This window comes from Dipodomys spectabilis, unplaced genomic scaffold, assembly GCF_019054845.1.
Source record: "Dipodomys spectabilis isolate Male_0828 unplaced genomic scaffold, ASM1905484v1 ptg000156l, whole genome shotgun sequence".
Lineage (NCBI taxonomy): Eukaryota > Metazoa > Chordata > Mammalia > Rodentia > Heteromyidae > Dipodomys > Dipodomys spectabilis.
In genome coordinates, this window is record NW_024870833.1 from 460,701 (window position 1) to 478,382 (window position 17,682).

A 17,682-nucleotide genomic window follows, 5' to 3' on the forward strand; every position below is an offset into this window, starting at 1 on the left:
TTGTAATGAATACACAGTGGATTTCACACAGTTATAGGAGTGTCAGTAGGAAGAAAAATCTGGTTCAAAAGACAACTGGAGAAGCAAGATTTTATATAATCAGCAAATTAAAAACTTGGAATAAGTTTGTTAAAAAAGATATAAAATTAGTTACTATCCTATACCTTTTTAGATGGTAAACTGTATTTTTCTACTTAAAGATGTTGGTATAATTTGTGGAGGGGAAGGGAAAAAAACCAAATTGTTTAAATAGGGATACAGATGGACCCATTGCAACAATGAGATGTACAAGACTTTATGTCGAAAAATGAACTTTACAACTTTGGCATGGGGCAGGGGGGGAAGGGGGGAAGGGGAGATGGGATGGGATGGGAAGGGAAACAAAGGAAGAGGCAACAATGCTTGTAACCCCTCTGTACGGTATTTTCACAATTTAAAAAATAAATGAATAAATAAATAAATAAAAAGAAAAGTCATTTGCAGTGTATCATGTCTTCTAAAAATTAGCATTTAACTTTATAGAGTTGTAAAATATTTAGGCCTAAATTAATGATAAACAGTAAATCAAACAGAGCTAGTAATTTTTTCTAGAAATGAAGAAGTTTATTCAACAATATGGGAAATTGGTGAGAAAATGGTTTCATTATTTTGCTATTTATGGAAGTGTTTTTTAAAATTCTTTACAAAGGTGAAGACAACTATTTTTAATACTGAAGATAATAGCATTAACTTTGAAAATGTTCCAAAAAGCAAGTGGAAATGGAGCTGTAGCTCAAAGCGATAAAGTTCCATTTCCAGCTGTTAAGTGGTTAATTGGAGATGAATCTAACCAGGGCTTTTCTGCCCAGGCTGGCTTCCAATCGTGATCCTCAAATCTCACCCTCCTGTGTAGCTAGGATTACAGACAACTCAAGAAAATCTATATGTTTGCCATTATGTGTATCAGAATGTTTTCAGAACTTTCACACTTAAAATGGGCTGTAATTACGCCAGTAGAAGCCTACTTGAAATAGGTTTAGAGAAAACATACTTCACTTTATACAACATATCCTCTATTATGTGGTGAAGCTCATGAACTCTTCAAGATAATGACCATAAATGTAAGATATAAATACACAGGATTAAAATAGATATCAGTTAAATATCATTGTAAAAATAAGTATTATGATGTAGAAGCATGTGTGCTTCTTATTAACTTATTAAATATCTTATTAAATAATATGCCTAATTGGTACTGCACTTTCATAGTAGTGATGAGCTAAATTATATATTAAGAAACCTGCAACTATAGTTTGATATCAAATTTGTGTGATTTTATGAGTGAATTTGTAGCAAATGCTAGTAGAGCAAATACTGGTACAGTATTTTGCCCATATCCATAACATAAAGCAATAGTTATTTTCAGATAGAGTTGGGTGAAGATAAAGATGTATTATATTTTCCGATCTATATTCACTCCCCTGTGAAAATGAACCCCAGGCAACGAACCTATGTGACTTAGCTTCCTGAGGCTGCTATAACAAAGTACTAAATTGAGTAGTTTAAGACAAGAGAAATTTACTGCTTCCAACACTAGAGGCTAAAAGTTTGAAATCCATGCTCACTCTGAAGATTCTAGGAGAGAATCCTCTCTTGCTACCTCCTGGCTTCAGGTGATTTCTGGCAGTCCATGGAATCCATTGACTTCTCCAATCTTTGTCTCTATCTTACATGGATTCACCCTGGGTGTATATCATTGCCTCTCTTATTTCTCTTCAAAAATAGATACTCATTGTTTGATTATGACCTACCCCCCCCCATTCAGAACTACCTCATTTAAACTAATTAGATAGGCAATATGTATCATGAAGAATATATGAATATTATGAATAATATACACATATTTATTAGGTCATATTCTAAGATTCTAAGTAGATATGAATAATTGTGAGACACTATGCAATCTATCACATTCTGTTTCATAGTAAGACAAATCACAGATAACTGGTGTCCAAGGTCCTGTTTTTCTAAAGCATGTTAGATTCCTTTTATTTATCTGCATTAACTAGTTGTGATCTGTTCAATTAGACTCATGTTTTCTTAAATATTGCTGCCATTCCTTTGGGAATTTAGTCCAGAAATTAGAAGTTATCAGTAGTGGAGGAGATTTCCTTTCCAATTGTGACTCTCAGAAATGCATCTTCAAATTCCTTGACTAAACTGGAATTCTATTCATGAGGACATCTGACTGATGAAACAAAGCTAGTGGGCACTTACATGCATGGATTTAACATCCTATAAAATAATGAAGTTTGAATATTTTTAAATGCAGACCTTCAAAAATCCCTCAGCCTTTTAATTTAGTCAAGCAAGTTCCGTTCTTTTACTAAATTTAAAATGGAAAGTCTTTTTTAAAAGAATTGTTTAAAAATAATAATGCTTCACATTTTATCATTTGCCATTGTAAAAATAAGCCAAAAGGGACATTCAGTAACATTAATGTGAAAGCTTGACATTTTTCATAGGAAACCACAAGGTCTCTTAAAGGATTAAGAACCAAATTAACAATAGCATTAATTTAGATAGAAAAATTTAAATGTCTAGTATCTTAAATACAAAGTTGTAAGCTATTCAAAGTCTACAGTGCACTGTTAGTCTCACACCCAATTATATCTTAAGGAAAAAACCTGAAATGCAAAACTAATTCCTAAGTCTTCTTACACACCAAAAAACTCTTGAAAATGTAAACAAGAAATTTCCAAATAGTTCTACAGAAAAAAATGTTCTTTTTAAAAACAGAGAAAACCAGGCACCTGTAGCTCACACCTGTAATACTAGCCACTCAGGAGGCTGAGATCTGAGTATTGCGGTTTGAAGCCAGCCCAGGCAGGATACACTGTGAGACTCTTATCTCCAATAAACTACTCAAAAATGTCAGAAATGGCACTGTGGCTCAAGTGGTAGAGCACTCCCCTTGAGCAAAAGAAGCTCAGGGACAGCACCCAGGTGCAGAGTTCAAACTCCAGGACTGGTCAAAAACAAAACACAACAAACAAACAACAACAGCAAAAAAAATGAAACAGAAAAAGATCCTAAGGTGAGCTAATATTCTGTGTGTCAACTGAAAGTGAAACTGTACTTCTTTTCCGAGAGGGGCAATGAAGAAAGTCATTACATAAAAAAAGGCCTGTGCCAAATCATTCATAAAAATTCCATGTCTTGTGTTTATTTCAACCCAATAATGTACAAAAACTAACGTGGTTCATCCAAACTCTTCTCCTTTTCCATGATAAATTGAATGAACAATGCACCTCTTGTATATAAAGAATAATAAAGACAACTTCATCAGCACATATATATTAAATGTTAAATCTGTAATGAAATCTGATATAAACAAAATATTGGGCCATACATTATTTTTGATATTGTATTCATTTGAGCATACATCAATGCCTCCCATTTATATAACTCTTTAGTGTTGATATTGTTTTTATAATTAAATAGGCTTGCAAAAGAAAATCAGAAAACCTAAGAGCTGACATCAAATTTTCTTTCTGCAAGTTGAGGCTATTCCTACATAGCTCACAAAGAAGGAGAAACCATCATGAATTGAAATTTCTTTGATATCTAAAGGAATAGTTGGATGCTCAAAAGTATTACCCAAGTTGTCATAAATCTATTATTTCTTTACATTACAAAAGTGAAAGACAGCATTAATGGCCAAATGCCAGGCTTAGCAATACTTTATAGTTTTTAGGACTGGAAATGTGCCTGAAATATACATTGTCTCTTTTTCTAAAGTAGTTTCTCTAATATTAGAAATCTGACAAGTAATCTAACAATTTTATGGCATACTTTTAAATGTGAAGGTGAAAAATTTAAGGACAATGGTAATTATTCAGAATAAACATTTAACCATAAGTTAGCAGAAGGACTATACTTAAGTGAGGGTAATGGGGAGATAAAGATTTAGAAATGCCTTATTTCACAATATGATTGATGCTTGGCTTTATGCATTTGTAGCAAGTCTGGCTTTCAGGACAGGATTTACACAAGATTTCCTATGGAATCCTATTTCCCAGATTATTCAGATCGAGGGATCAAAGGAGCATTGCTTTTATTCTGAGAAAAATAGCTTCTCCCCTGCTTCCCTCCTCAGCTGCTTGCTTCTGCTGCTGCTAGCTCCTCTTCTAACAACAGCACTGTGAAGTGGTAGCCTTAGAAATTGCTATCATACTTGCCTATCAAAACAGAACTTTGAAGTGCATTACTTATCATCAGTGAACATCTGTTTATAGATTGAAGATGAATGTTTAAATAAATGTATGAAGCAGACACAAAAATAGAAATTAATAAAAGTAAATCTAAACAGAAGACTTAACATTTTCTGTTCATGGCCTAGTGACTAATGCTGAGTCCATTGAATGGAGGTGTGTATTCTCCAATTTGAGGCAATAGTCTTTGGGAAATACTCCATACTTCTAGGTGATATCATCAGATTTGTATGGCTTTATGTATCATCTTCTGTTAGTTCTAATTAGCTCCTTAGTTTATCTTTCCATTGACTATTTCACTCAAATTTCTATACCCATCTGAGGATATGACACTACTACTTCACAGGTATACTTTCAGCATTGACATTTCAGTTAAAATTTCTTCTAGGCCTCAGCCTTCTTTTCTACATCAGCATATTACTACTATCACCTAGATTAGTAATAAAGGAACCCATGATTCCATTGTATCCTCTTCGTATATGCAATCTACAAACAAGTAGTATATTGTAACTTCTCTCTCCAAACTGTATTTGCTTTGTCCTTCTCTGCATCATTACCACCTTCACCAAGGTCACCCCTGCTCTTTCAGCAGATCAGGCCACAAACCCTTAGTATTAGTTATAGATTTCTTCTGATCCAATCCTACATAATAGCAGAACAATCACCTCAAAGTAACAAATTGAGGACATTTCCATGCTTAAATTCCTCATGCACTTCTCTTATGATTAGATGAACTCCAGACTCTTTATCTTGATATAGAACGTACTGATTAGGGAATGTATTAAGTATAGTGTATTCCCTTCTCATAGTCAGCTGTTCATTTGTCCTTTATGTATTATATCTATACGCACACTTCTTTAAATTGTCAGGGTCTTTATATTCTCCCCACCACCTTGACCTAAAATACTCCTTTTTCTTTGTGTAGCTATGTGCTACTCACATTTAGGTGTTATTAGAAACGTTGCCATCTTCTCTTCCTCCTCTTACGACCTCAAAAAATACCTGGCACTCATGATAAACAATTAATATAATTTTACTTGTCAATGGAAAAAGAACATATATTGATTGAAGCAATGACATGCATTAATTTCAAAAATATGCTGAGGAAAATGATATGGAAATATGGATCTAAATAATAGCAAACATGTTTGACTATGGTGCAGTATTGATCAACTGAACAGAGACATGAAAACTTTTTAAAGTAACAGAAATAGTATATTGTGTTTAAACTGTTTTTCTGGGCATATTTGATTATCAAATCCTATCAGTCTCTCACTCCAACCTGTGCATTGTTATGGTTTGCAGTTATGCATCAATTGGAAAATATTTATCCTCCTAATTATTCTATTTTGAAGATTGACTCAAATTATGTTAAGTCCATAGCTATTGTTGATGTCTGATCCTCCACCATGTTTTCAAGACCATTTTAGCTCATTGGAAGTTCACTGAGTTACTTATTAGGGTTGCATAGTATTTACTATCTTTTGAGATTTCAACATCTTACTAGCTCTGAAAGAATCAATGTGACATGTTGGAGAACATGTGTTTTATGGTAAGATAGAGTTGCTATAGAACCCCATGACTAGCAATGATGCATGATATAAGCACATGGCTGGATCTTAGTTCTTCCATGAGAAAATGCAAATAATATCTGGCTTACAAAGCAAGATACTTATGTTATAATATATAATTCCTGGCATGTAGGGTCCTCCCTAAACCCTACCTACAAATACCAGACTAAAGGGCTCCATTATAGACTATGTACATTGACATGTTAAAATGAAAGTGTATTTGTTAATGGATCTGTTCAAGTTGTCTGTTATATAATAGTCAATTTCTGTTTCTTTTAGAAATGTGCTTCAGGTTAAAAAAAGAAAGAAAAAAGAAAAGACATGGTTATTTGATTTCTGACACTTGAGATTGATTTATGGAGGGCATGTTAGCAGGAGAACAGCATAGGTGAAACACTAAAAGCACCATCAATACACTGGCAGAGGTCAAGCGTGAAACTTTTGTTTCTAAATTAATGCACAAAATATAAATGATCTAGTTGAAAGAATTTGTATCTATGAAAGGATATAGAAAATCATTCATGAAATTAGTACACTTTTAGAATGTTCAAAATTACAGTCTTACTATACTAGTTGTTCTCTGTGTGTGTGTGTGGTTTGATCAGAGAAAAGTCAGTTAATTGTAACACTAACAGCACAAATCTAGCTCTATTCTAAGAACACATTGCCAAAGTGTACTCACAACCTCAGCAATATACTGTAGGAGAAGAAAAAAAATATATCGTTACTAATTATAGACTTTATACTCCACATATACTAGCAAATAGTCCAAAATGGCCCATGGTAGTTAACATATCCAGAATCTATGGGTCACCTGACAACAAAAGTAAAATATAGGAATGTTTTTTTAATGTAGCTATAATGTTTTGTATATTTTAAAATGGAAAAATCACACTTAAAGATGCTCTTACCTTAAATTTACAGAATATCTAGTTGAATTTCTGGCTGCAGAAATTCCTTGTGCATAGAAAGGCAGTTTGTGTTGATATGGGTGTCTGTGACTCTCTGTGGTCTATGGCTCCTTTGATAGTGCTGAAAGATGTGGTTAGCCTTGCCTTTTCTCTTCATGTTGACAATTTAAAGAGCTGTTAAATCTTTCCACATTAGCTAGATGTATGTTTTATTCATTTCTGGATCTTCATGGTTTATTCTCCTCCCTAGTCTAAGATGGCAGAAAGCACAGTATCATGACTTCATAAATTATGACAGTGCACACCTTGCTTTGAGACTTAGAGATAATATGTAACTCATAGAATGATAGAGGTACAGTTTCTTTGAGGCCTAGACTTCATTACATATTAAGGACACCTTTGTGACTTTGCTTCTTGACTTTTAAAGTGAAAATAGTTTCTTAAGTCATTGTCAAAATAACTTGAGACAATAATTTTGAAGACAGGTTCCCTTCTGATATGCTATTAAAGTATCAGAGAACATTTGTTAGCTTTTTAATCTTACTTTTGAATGTCAATGATTTAGCCTGTTCATTTCTTATCTTATTTCTTGCAGGGTATCATTTCCAATCATTGTGTTCCCTGAACAGCATGATGCCTTTAAAAGACCAGATATTTAGTCAATATTTGAACTAAAAATGGAAGGAACTGTATGTCTACAGTCTCATTCAGTTTTCCCCTACTCTCCACCTGAGCAAATGAATAAAGTAACTGAAGAAGCAAATCTTACAAATGATTTTAAACTAGATAGAGAAAAAATGAAAGTTTTTCTAGGATTGAGAGGCCTTGAAGGTATGCCATTTAGTGATAGAGGGATCTGGGGAAGTTTAGCATGGAGAAGAGTAGACATGCTAGTTATTTTCACATGTTTGAAGGATTGTTATGTAGTAAAGAATTGATTCTTATTCTAAACAGCCTCAAAAAGTACAAATTTTGAAGCCTCTAGATTGTAACTAAGAAGTTGACTCAATCAACAATCGTGGAATAGATAGAACCCCTAAAGGAATGGACTAGTGTCTCAAGTGCTAGGGTATTAGGGTATTTTCTACCACTTAGGATATCTGAGCATAGTGGAAATGATGGAAAGTGGGGATCTGGGAGTTGTAAAAGGAGATTTATGAATCATTTGGGTGATTATGAATGGTGACCTTTAAAGTCCTACAGCATTTTTTAAGAGCCTGTATCCAGAGACTCTTATTCTTTCATCAAGAGAGAGGGAAGAAAAAAGGTGAAACTAACAGAAATAGCATGAAGTTATCAGGAGTCCTAAAAGGTTAAAAGGAGGAAGATAAGTAGGCCAAAGGCTCATTCTGCATGTTTCAATAGTTTACCCCAAGTCAGCTCTACTACTAGATAACCTTGAAAAGTCAGTTAAAATTTGGTTTAATACCAACACGAATCCAAAAAAAAAACCAATGGAATGTTTAGACTATTTTAACTTCTCAGTTGATCTTTGTCAAAAATACCTCTGGACATACCTATATAAAAGGCATGAATTTGGGCTGGGAAGGTGGCTCAGTGGTAGAGTACTTGCTTTGCATGCATGAGGCCCTGGGTTTGATTCCCCAGCACCACATAAGCAGAAAAAAAGCTGGAAGTGGCGCTGTGGCTCAAGTGGCAGGGTGCTAGCCTTGAGCTGAAGAGCTGAGGGACAGCACCTAGGCACAGAGTTCAAGCCCCATGACTAACAAAAAGGCATGAATGTAATTTTCCATGACAGAAAACGTTTCTTTCAGCATTTGTAGAGATAAATATAATTTTTTAAATCTTCAAATGAAACACATATCAAATATTTTAAATATGGCTAGCTAGACGATGCCAATGATGTTTACTAAATGCTTAAAGGTGCCTAGTAGTCTCATATATTCAATATAAAATTTTATGAGTTGTTTACTATTTACTTATTCAACTCACACTCAATTAGTACCTACTATGTGTCACTTATTTTGACAGGCACACAGGATATAGTAGTGAAAAAATAAATAAATGTAGTCTCTGAGTTTCTAGGCCAATGGCAAAAGTAAGAAAACAATCAATGAGAGTTGCTGATATAAAATAGCTGTGTAATGAGTTATATATGTGACTGTGAATTTTCTAAACCTTGGGTATTTCAAAATAAAAATCTTGGCTACAGTATATTATTTTCCCCATTTTACGGTGTTTATCAGCATCCCTGACTTCTATACACTAAATCTTCATATTATTTTCCATTTAGACAATAAAAATTTCCTTGACATTGCCAAATATATGCCTCTCTCAGGGAGCAGAATCACCTTTAGTGGAAATCTCTGTTCTAGGGCAGGTTTATCTGAAAAAATAGTACTTAATGAAGCTACTAAGTATCACATTTTGATATTGACACAATATTAGAATATGGCCAATACTCTCAACATCTATAGTGAAAAGAATAAAATAATTTCTAAATAATTAAGAGTTATAACCATAGATGAAAGCCTCCTAACCCACTGAATAAGCTCAGATTCAGGCCTTTGGGGTAGAAACTCTGGTCATGCACTTATCAGTTGAGTGATATTTGACAGTTCATGCCTCATTTTTATCATCATCAAAATGGGGCTTAGGGTTACACTTGATAAGAATAAGTATACCCACTTCCTAATCCCCTTTTAAGTACAATATGCTTATGTAGGGAAAATAACAATCTTAGACTATGACTAGTTCATTGTTAAGTGAAGCAAGAAGAGTAACAGACGTCTATTTTTTTTCTCATACTGGACCAAACAGAAAATATACTAGACTTTATAATCCAAAGGCTTCCATCACATAGATTCAGTGTTGTAATTGATTTACCAAATCAATCATGGACAATATTTAAGTTGATGAATGTTACTGTATTTTCAATAAAACTTCATTGCATTGCTAGCAATACAAAGTTTTCTGCAAGTATCTAAAACTTATTAAACCTATACCACTTTCAACCTTAACAATTATCAAGTTTTTATTTTTCATATATTTCACATTTAATTTTTCCTTTTGACTCATGACAAAAGTCAAAAGGAAAAACATATAGGGTTATGCATACTTTTAAAGAACAGAAACATTAAATGGGGGTGATTATATTCTGAGAAAAACCAAAGGATTGAATTTAAAATGTAAAAAATAGGTTTTAAAGTAGGTTAAGATGAATGGGTAACATAAAAATATGTAACATTTAATTGTATATAACATTTAATATTCATAGAGTTTCTTCTATTCCTTCCTGTAATGTTTTCAGGGTATCCACTTTGACCTCAAGGTCTTTGATCCATTTGGAATCGATTCTGGTACAGGATGATACATAAGGATCTAACTCTAGTTTTCTACACCTGGTTAGCCAATTTGGCCAGCATCATTTGTTGAAGTGGTTGTCTTTCTTCCATCCTATTTTTCTGAGGGGGGCTCCCTTGTCAAAGATTAGGTGGCCATAGATCTGCGGGTTCATTTATGCATCTTCAGTTCTATTCTATTGGTCCTCAGACCTGTTCTTATGCCAGTACCAAGCTGTTTTTATTACTCTGGCTTTATAATAAGAAATGGAAAGACTTGTAAAAATTAATTTTAAGTGAAGTAATCCAGACCCAAAGAAACATAGGGGCCATGGTTTTCCTCATTTGTAATAATAAATATATATCTAGGATAGTCCTAGAAGAGGACCAAAATAGCTCAATACCTATATACTTATGAATACATAAAATGATGCTAATCGAAATGAACTCCAAGATATGCAAACAAGAGGTTTTTCTTTAGTGTTGTTGTCTTTAATATGCCATGGGAAGTTATTTCTGTTTGCTTTCTCTTTTTTTCCTTTGGTTTATCCCCTTTTGTCACTGTATTTGACTTCAGTACCCTGTGTCTTGTATATACATTTATCTGAATCGGGGAAGAGAAGAAGAACAACAAATGGTGAGACAAAGGGCAAACCAATGCAACAGCGATACTCACAAGACAATATGTTGGAAATGAACTTTACAACTTGGTGGTGGGGGGAGTTGGGGAGGAGGGAAAGTGAGAGAAATACAAGAGAGGGGGTAACAATGTTAGACAAGAAATATACTCATTACCTTACAATTGTAACTGTAACCCCTCTGCATATCACCTTGACAATGAAATTAAATTAAAAAAAACATTTAGCACTCATACTTAAAATTACTCATAAATACAAAGGGAAACCATCTCATTCACCATAATTACAAAATATAAATTAAAAAGAATAAACAAGAAGAAAGTTATGGGTTACTCAGGGTAAAAGCATAAAAATATACATAAGGACAAAAAACAAAAGCAAGTGAATAGACACATACTTTGTTTTAGGATTTAAAGACATTGTCAATAAACAGGGAGTGCTTACCAAGTTAACATTTGAATTCACTCTGGCGCCAACTCAATTGCTTTTGATGTGTTTCAGGCCTTTAATTCAATTTTTCTTAGGAAATAATGTGATTTAAATTTATATAGAAGGAAATAGTTCGTGTTCATACAGTCATTATGAATTGCTAAGAATTTGAGGACTAACGAATATAATGTAGAAGTAATTGCCATTTCCAACTTTGGCTACACTTTAAAGGGATTGTAATCCATACCATACTCACAAGAATACGTGAATTGGCAGATACAAACTGAGAGTCTAGTAAAATCACTGAAATATGATAGAGAATATATTCAATAAATGATATGTCATAACTGACTTTATCATTGACATTCTGAGTATTGAAGTGTATGCAAAAACTAAACTTGTAGTAACCTATTATTATAAAATCATAAAAATGATAAATGCAGGACTTCCTAGGCTTAGGATGAGATACAAAGTTTCAATAAGCCATGAAATCAGACAAACATAAAATATAAAATAGGGAGACTAAATTGATTGTTAAAGCTTCTATATAGCAAAAGAAATTTTGATAACGAGTATATGTCTGGGACAAGCAGAAAAGGTCAAAAACTATGTACATATTATCAGATAAGAGGATGTTAAGTGAAATGAACCCCAAGATAGGGACAGAGGTGTTTTTTTTCTTTCTTGATATTGTTTCTAATGTATTTATAATGTACCATGTGATATTTTGTTTCGTTGTATTTCCTCCCCCATGGTTTAACCCCTTTTTTTCACTCTATTTGATGTCGGTGCCCTGCATCTTGTGTATGTATTTCTCTAATTTGGGGAGGAGAAGGGAAAAAACACAATGCTTAAATAGGGATACAGGTTGACCCTTTGTAACAATGAAATGTACAAGACACTATGTTGAAAACCAACTTTACAATTTAGAAGCGGGGGTGTGGAGGTGGGAGGGAAAGGATGGTAGGGGAAAAAACAAAGGAGGAGGCAACAATGCTTGATATGAAATGTACTCATTACCTTGCTCGTGTAACTGTCACCCCTCTGTACAGTATTTTTACAATAAAAAACATATTAAAAACATATAATAGGCTCAACGGTAGAATTTACAAAGTCTACAGGCAATAGGGTTTAATAATACTCGTGTACAATGAGGATATGAAAAGATATTTCACTATAAAGGACAAACTGCTACCCTTTAAGCATAAGGGATAACATTCATCTCCATTTGCAATAAGTATATACATTCATGCAATACATATATTTTATTTCTGATTTACTGTATCTGCCTCCGGATGAAAATATTTGCTGCCAAGTAACAGATTTTATTGTAAGACATGATTGCAGTTCCTGACCTTTATTTTGTTACAATTGTCAAAAATAATAATCTTTCAATTACTTGTAAGCTCTATAAAATATAATTTAAATTATTTACATCAGCTTTTAAAGCTAGATTTAGATATTATTATGCTTTCTGATTATGCCACTTGTTTCCTTCTATCCCCAGGAATTTGACTGCTTAATTGAAAGTTAGATAGAAAGGAACATATGGTTCTGAAATTTTTGTTATTTTTGTGGGGGAGGAGTTTAAACTGTCTTTTGTAAACAAGCAGATTTCTTTTGTTTCTGAGAGACTTTATACTAAATGGATTTTAAATTCATTGACAGTATACCGTGAGTTTCATATTTATGTTTTCATAACAGAAGCTAACTTGGATGCATTTACTGTCCCTTAGCGAATAGTATTCTGGAATAATTTTATCATAAACATGTATTTCTGTTTTAAGCTTATATTAAACAATTTTTAAAAGTCTTTTTTTCCTTGTTCGATCACCTCAGATTCAAACTTCCTGGGAGACAGATGGAGGATGGGAGTGGAAGGGAATAGCTTTCATAAATAAAGTATATAAAAATAATGCTTTCCTATGATACATATCCAAAATGACCCTGAATGACATCCATAGTACTGTCTGCTCATTTTTCCCACTAGGATGGTTCTGGTCAATTATAAAAATTGACATTTCCAGTGGACTCTTCTGTAAAAGAGATGCCAAACTGAAAACAATTTATTTTAGACACAAAGAGGATATAAACATATATATATATATATATATATGTATATATACATATACATATATATATATATATATATATATATATATATATATCCCCTGTCTCCAAAGTGTGAAGGTTGAAAATCAAGGGAATGAACTTCAAAGTGTCTAAAATATTGATTTGTGACATGGTTATATAAAAATACTTCAGAGTTTTTTCCCCTACATAGTCCCTTATGCTTTGGGTCAGTTGATGCAAAAACTTGAACCTTTGTAGTTTTGAAAAACTTGTATTTTAAAGAGAAATCTTGTATCTAATTGTTTTTAGATATTTATTGAAAAACTAGTTATTCTAAGAAATAAAATCTAATGACAGTTTCATTATTATCAAAGATTTATTTATGCTTGCTTTGTTATAATTCAATTAACCTCCTCCATTCCTCTAATATTGTTCCCACAAAAATTTCTGCAACATTACCTTTATAAAAGATCCATTTCCCATCAGTGTATTTACTCTAAAAGCAAAGATATCATGTAGCCAAATCAGGGTTATTTTTCTACATTAAGTTATTAAATCACTCAAATTAACTACATTTCAGCAAAAAATAAATCTAATATTCATCAAAATACATCTATACAAGAAATACACATATTCAAGGCTCTAGACCTGTACATTCTCCATCACTTCAAAGGAATTCACAAGAAAGTATTGAAATCAAATGAAAAAAGTGAAGTAAAAACTGTTGATTACTTCCTATCATGACATTTAATTGTGTTTAAAAATAAAAATTAAATAATTCGTAGCCAGCATACATTCTGACAAAGATTTTTCTAGAACAATATCTGAGCTCTATTTATGAAATGAAAGATTGATTAAAAATTGAGAATCAATCAAATAATCCATATTGTACCAACAATAATATATAATAGTGAATTAAATTTAATAAATAATTTGTTACAATGAGTTAGAGTGACAAATATATTAAATAAAGCAGAACTAAAAGTGTACAGTAAAATCTTCACATCTACAAAATATAGTCATATAAGATTACTCATATGTTTGTTCTAATTGCTATGATAATAACAATAATAACAACAACAAAAATCATGGTATGTCAGATCTTCCCTTTTTCTCAGAGTCAGTGGTATTCATTTGGGGCAGGGTTTTACTATGTAGCTCATGGTAGTCTCAATCATGCAATCCTCCTGCCTTAACCTCTAGAGTGCTAAGATTATAGATGTTTACCATCAAACCCAGATTGATAATTTATTTGAAAAAAATATTCAGATCAAAGAGGAATATTAGCTCAGTTATTTTGTATCTTCATGAATTTCTTTTGAAAAATTTCTTGCATAAAATATAGAAACCTGTTTTACTGTTATCCTTAATGAAATTATTTACTACTTATTTTCAAGATATCTCAAATATAAACTCTTTTGTACTTTTTTGACTTTTAAGATGAAAGAACACATTCTACTATATAAAATCATAAATTAAGAGCATGATGCAGAATTAGTAAGAACAAAATTTTGAGATACACCAATGCTATACAGTTTTTAGACATCTCCTTGCTGTTTACATTCAGGTTAAAGAAAACTCTGGGGAAATCCATTGTCTTTTCTGCTTTGTATCAGTGTTATTAAAAGGATATTTAACACTGGTGAGCCCAGTAAAGCACTTTTTATGCAAGTTTCATTCAAATATTTTTAGAAATAAAGAGGTATCAGACAACTTTCACTGTTGCTCATGGTATGTACTAATTATATGTTTGTTTCAGGACTGTATTACAGTCCTCATTATTTCATTAAAATCCTGCCTGTGAATCTAAGGTAAAGACAGTCTAACAAGAGTTACAAAAGTTGAGGATAGATAGTTCCTGGCACTCTTAAATCTAAACCACAATTCTGTTTCCCTACTCAATGACTCTCCACTATATTAAACTACCTATTGGTTCTGACTTCTTTTATGCTGAAAAAAAAAACAAATTTATAGGCTTGGGGGGCAGTTTAGAATTATAATTAAGCATAGATACCTCTAAGACTATTATTTTCCCAGAACCACAACTCTCATTGTTTTAATATACAACCATTTTATGGTGAATTACAGCTGAAATATGAATACAAGGTGAATCTGATATGACCGTTTGTATTTCTTTTCATAGGCAATCACTCAGATTTCCTTTACAAAAGCTTTCCTCATATTGGAGTATGTGTAACTTGGAGTACCTGAAGATTTGCCCAGGATAGGCACCTATAGATCTAACTGGATTTATTTTTGCATGTTTACCTTTCCTTTGTAAACTTGAAACTCAATTTCCTGACAAAAAGATTCATGGAATCAAGACCTACAGCTGCCTCTTCTTTTCTCATTTCTCTCCTTTTCTCATTTCCCCACCTTAAGTCATCTGCTTAGTTTTCATCTACCTCTCCTCTTAATAGAACGTCTCACAAAAGGAGTATAAAAGTCTTTAGTGACTGAGAAATAAAGCTGTTTGCAGATAGAATTGTTGCTAACTGCTTCAGCTTTATTTCAGAGACAAGATGTCTTATCAGCAAAAGGATCATTCAATGTAAGTTGATGAGAGATCACAAGATACTTTTTACTATGTGCCTTTGGATGGACTCAAATAATTAAGCAATATTACAGTAAATGCCATCCATTCATTGCTGCTCATTTATTAGAATATTTACCTGAATTTCAATTTATAAAAATGAAAATAGGGATAGAACTGATGCTGAAACCTTTTTAATTCTAGAAATAAACCATATTCGTTTGGATGTACCCCATGAATTTTATTCAAAGACATTTCCAATAAACATTTATTTTATGTTTAATTGTCAAATTTTATAAAATACATATTATTAAATTATGCACTATTTATAATTTTAATGATACCACAATCAAACTGTTTTCATACTCTGAGCTTATAGTGACAGAACAAAAATCAATATGTATACATATTATTGTTTCAGAAGATTAAGTAGGTAATCAATAACATTTACCAAATGTAAACATTTGTTTTAAAAAATGCTTCAAATTATTCAAGTTAAAGTATTTTAAATTGAGAATGAAAATCAAATTTTAAATCTAGACATAAAAGTTTTCATACATTTAAATGTCCTTGATGTATAGAAATTAGTTTTTCAACATTGTTAGTAAGAAAAGATTTCAAATTCTCCCCTGGCTCTCTGAGTCCTTCCCTCTATGTTTACAGGTGTGTTTAGACTACTAGTTCAGTACACAAATCTAACCTACTACATGAATTAAACATAATTATTTTGAAAAGTATCTATGTGATAACTGTGTGATTTTGGAGACAAAATAAAAATAAAGGCTTACTTTATTTTAAAAAGGAGCTTTATCTTTCATCTGAAGGTATAATTTTAAAATTTAAATTGTACCAGTTTATTTTCTTCAAAGCATCAAAGTCAGGTGGTAGAGGAATAAGTTCTAAAATCCTGCTGTAGTCTTTTTTTTTAATTGTGAAAATACTGTACAGAGGGGTTACAATTACATGGGCAAGATAATGAGTATATTTCTTATCAAGCATTGTAGCCTCCTCCTTTGTTTCCCCTTTCCATCCTCCCCCCGTCCCCCATCCCCCCTCACATAAGTTGTAAAGTTCACTTTCAACATAACGACTTGTACATCTCATTGTTGCAATGGGTCCACCTGTATCCCTATTTAAACGATTTGTTTTTCCCCTTCCCCTCCACAAATTATCATTCAAGTCTTAAATGCTTTACTTGTTCACAGTTGGCAATTATTGGAAGTTCAAGACCCTGATAACATCTTAGATAAATTGGCAGACTTCACAAGAAATGGAAAATAAAGTACTTGGAGATAATATATATTTTTGGACAAGATAGGTGCTTTTAAGTTAGACTGATTTAGATTTAATTTCTGACTTTACCTGTGAGGCAAGTTGTTCAAAGCCTCTAAGTTCATTGTATCTCTAAACAAAAGCATCCTCTTTCATAGTATTGGTGTGGAAAATCAAATAGATATACATGTTTAGAAAACAATAGACTCTTGGTAAACTTTAATTCTTTTGCTTTCCTTAATTGGATTTGTAAGCTCTAGAAGAAAGCTACATAATGATTGAACAAACTATAGTGGACACAAAATAGCAAGACAAACGGTATAGGGTGAACCATGTATTAAATTATTTGAAAATACTAGATATGACTAAATTAACAAATTAACAAAGTGAATGAATAAAAAGCAAGGGATTACTTGATTTAAGTACTTATTGTTTCTTTGTTTCATTCGTTTGATACAGAGAATTTATCATTTATTGAAGGTATTGAAATGAATTAGGTATACATTTAAATACTGGTATTATAACAATAGATAAAGAGGTAAATAGAAATGTGTGTACATGTGTGTATGTGTGTGTGTGTTCATGTATGTATTTGTGGTATTTATAGTCCTCCAAGAGCTATGGGTGGAGATAGTCTTACAAACACCATAGGAATCTTCCTGACATCAACCTCTTAAAGTTTGTTACTGATGTACCATCC

At 32.4% G+C, this 17,682-nt stretch overlaps 1 protein-coding gene across 1 annotated transcript in view; it reads left to right on the forward strand.

The window, feature by feature from the left end:
• The window catches only part of Dmd (dystrophin), a 1,242,252-nt gene that overhangs the window by 212,371 nt on the left and 1,012,199 nt on the right, over positions 1-17,682 (forward strand). The window lies entirely within an intron of this gene.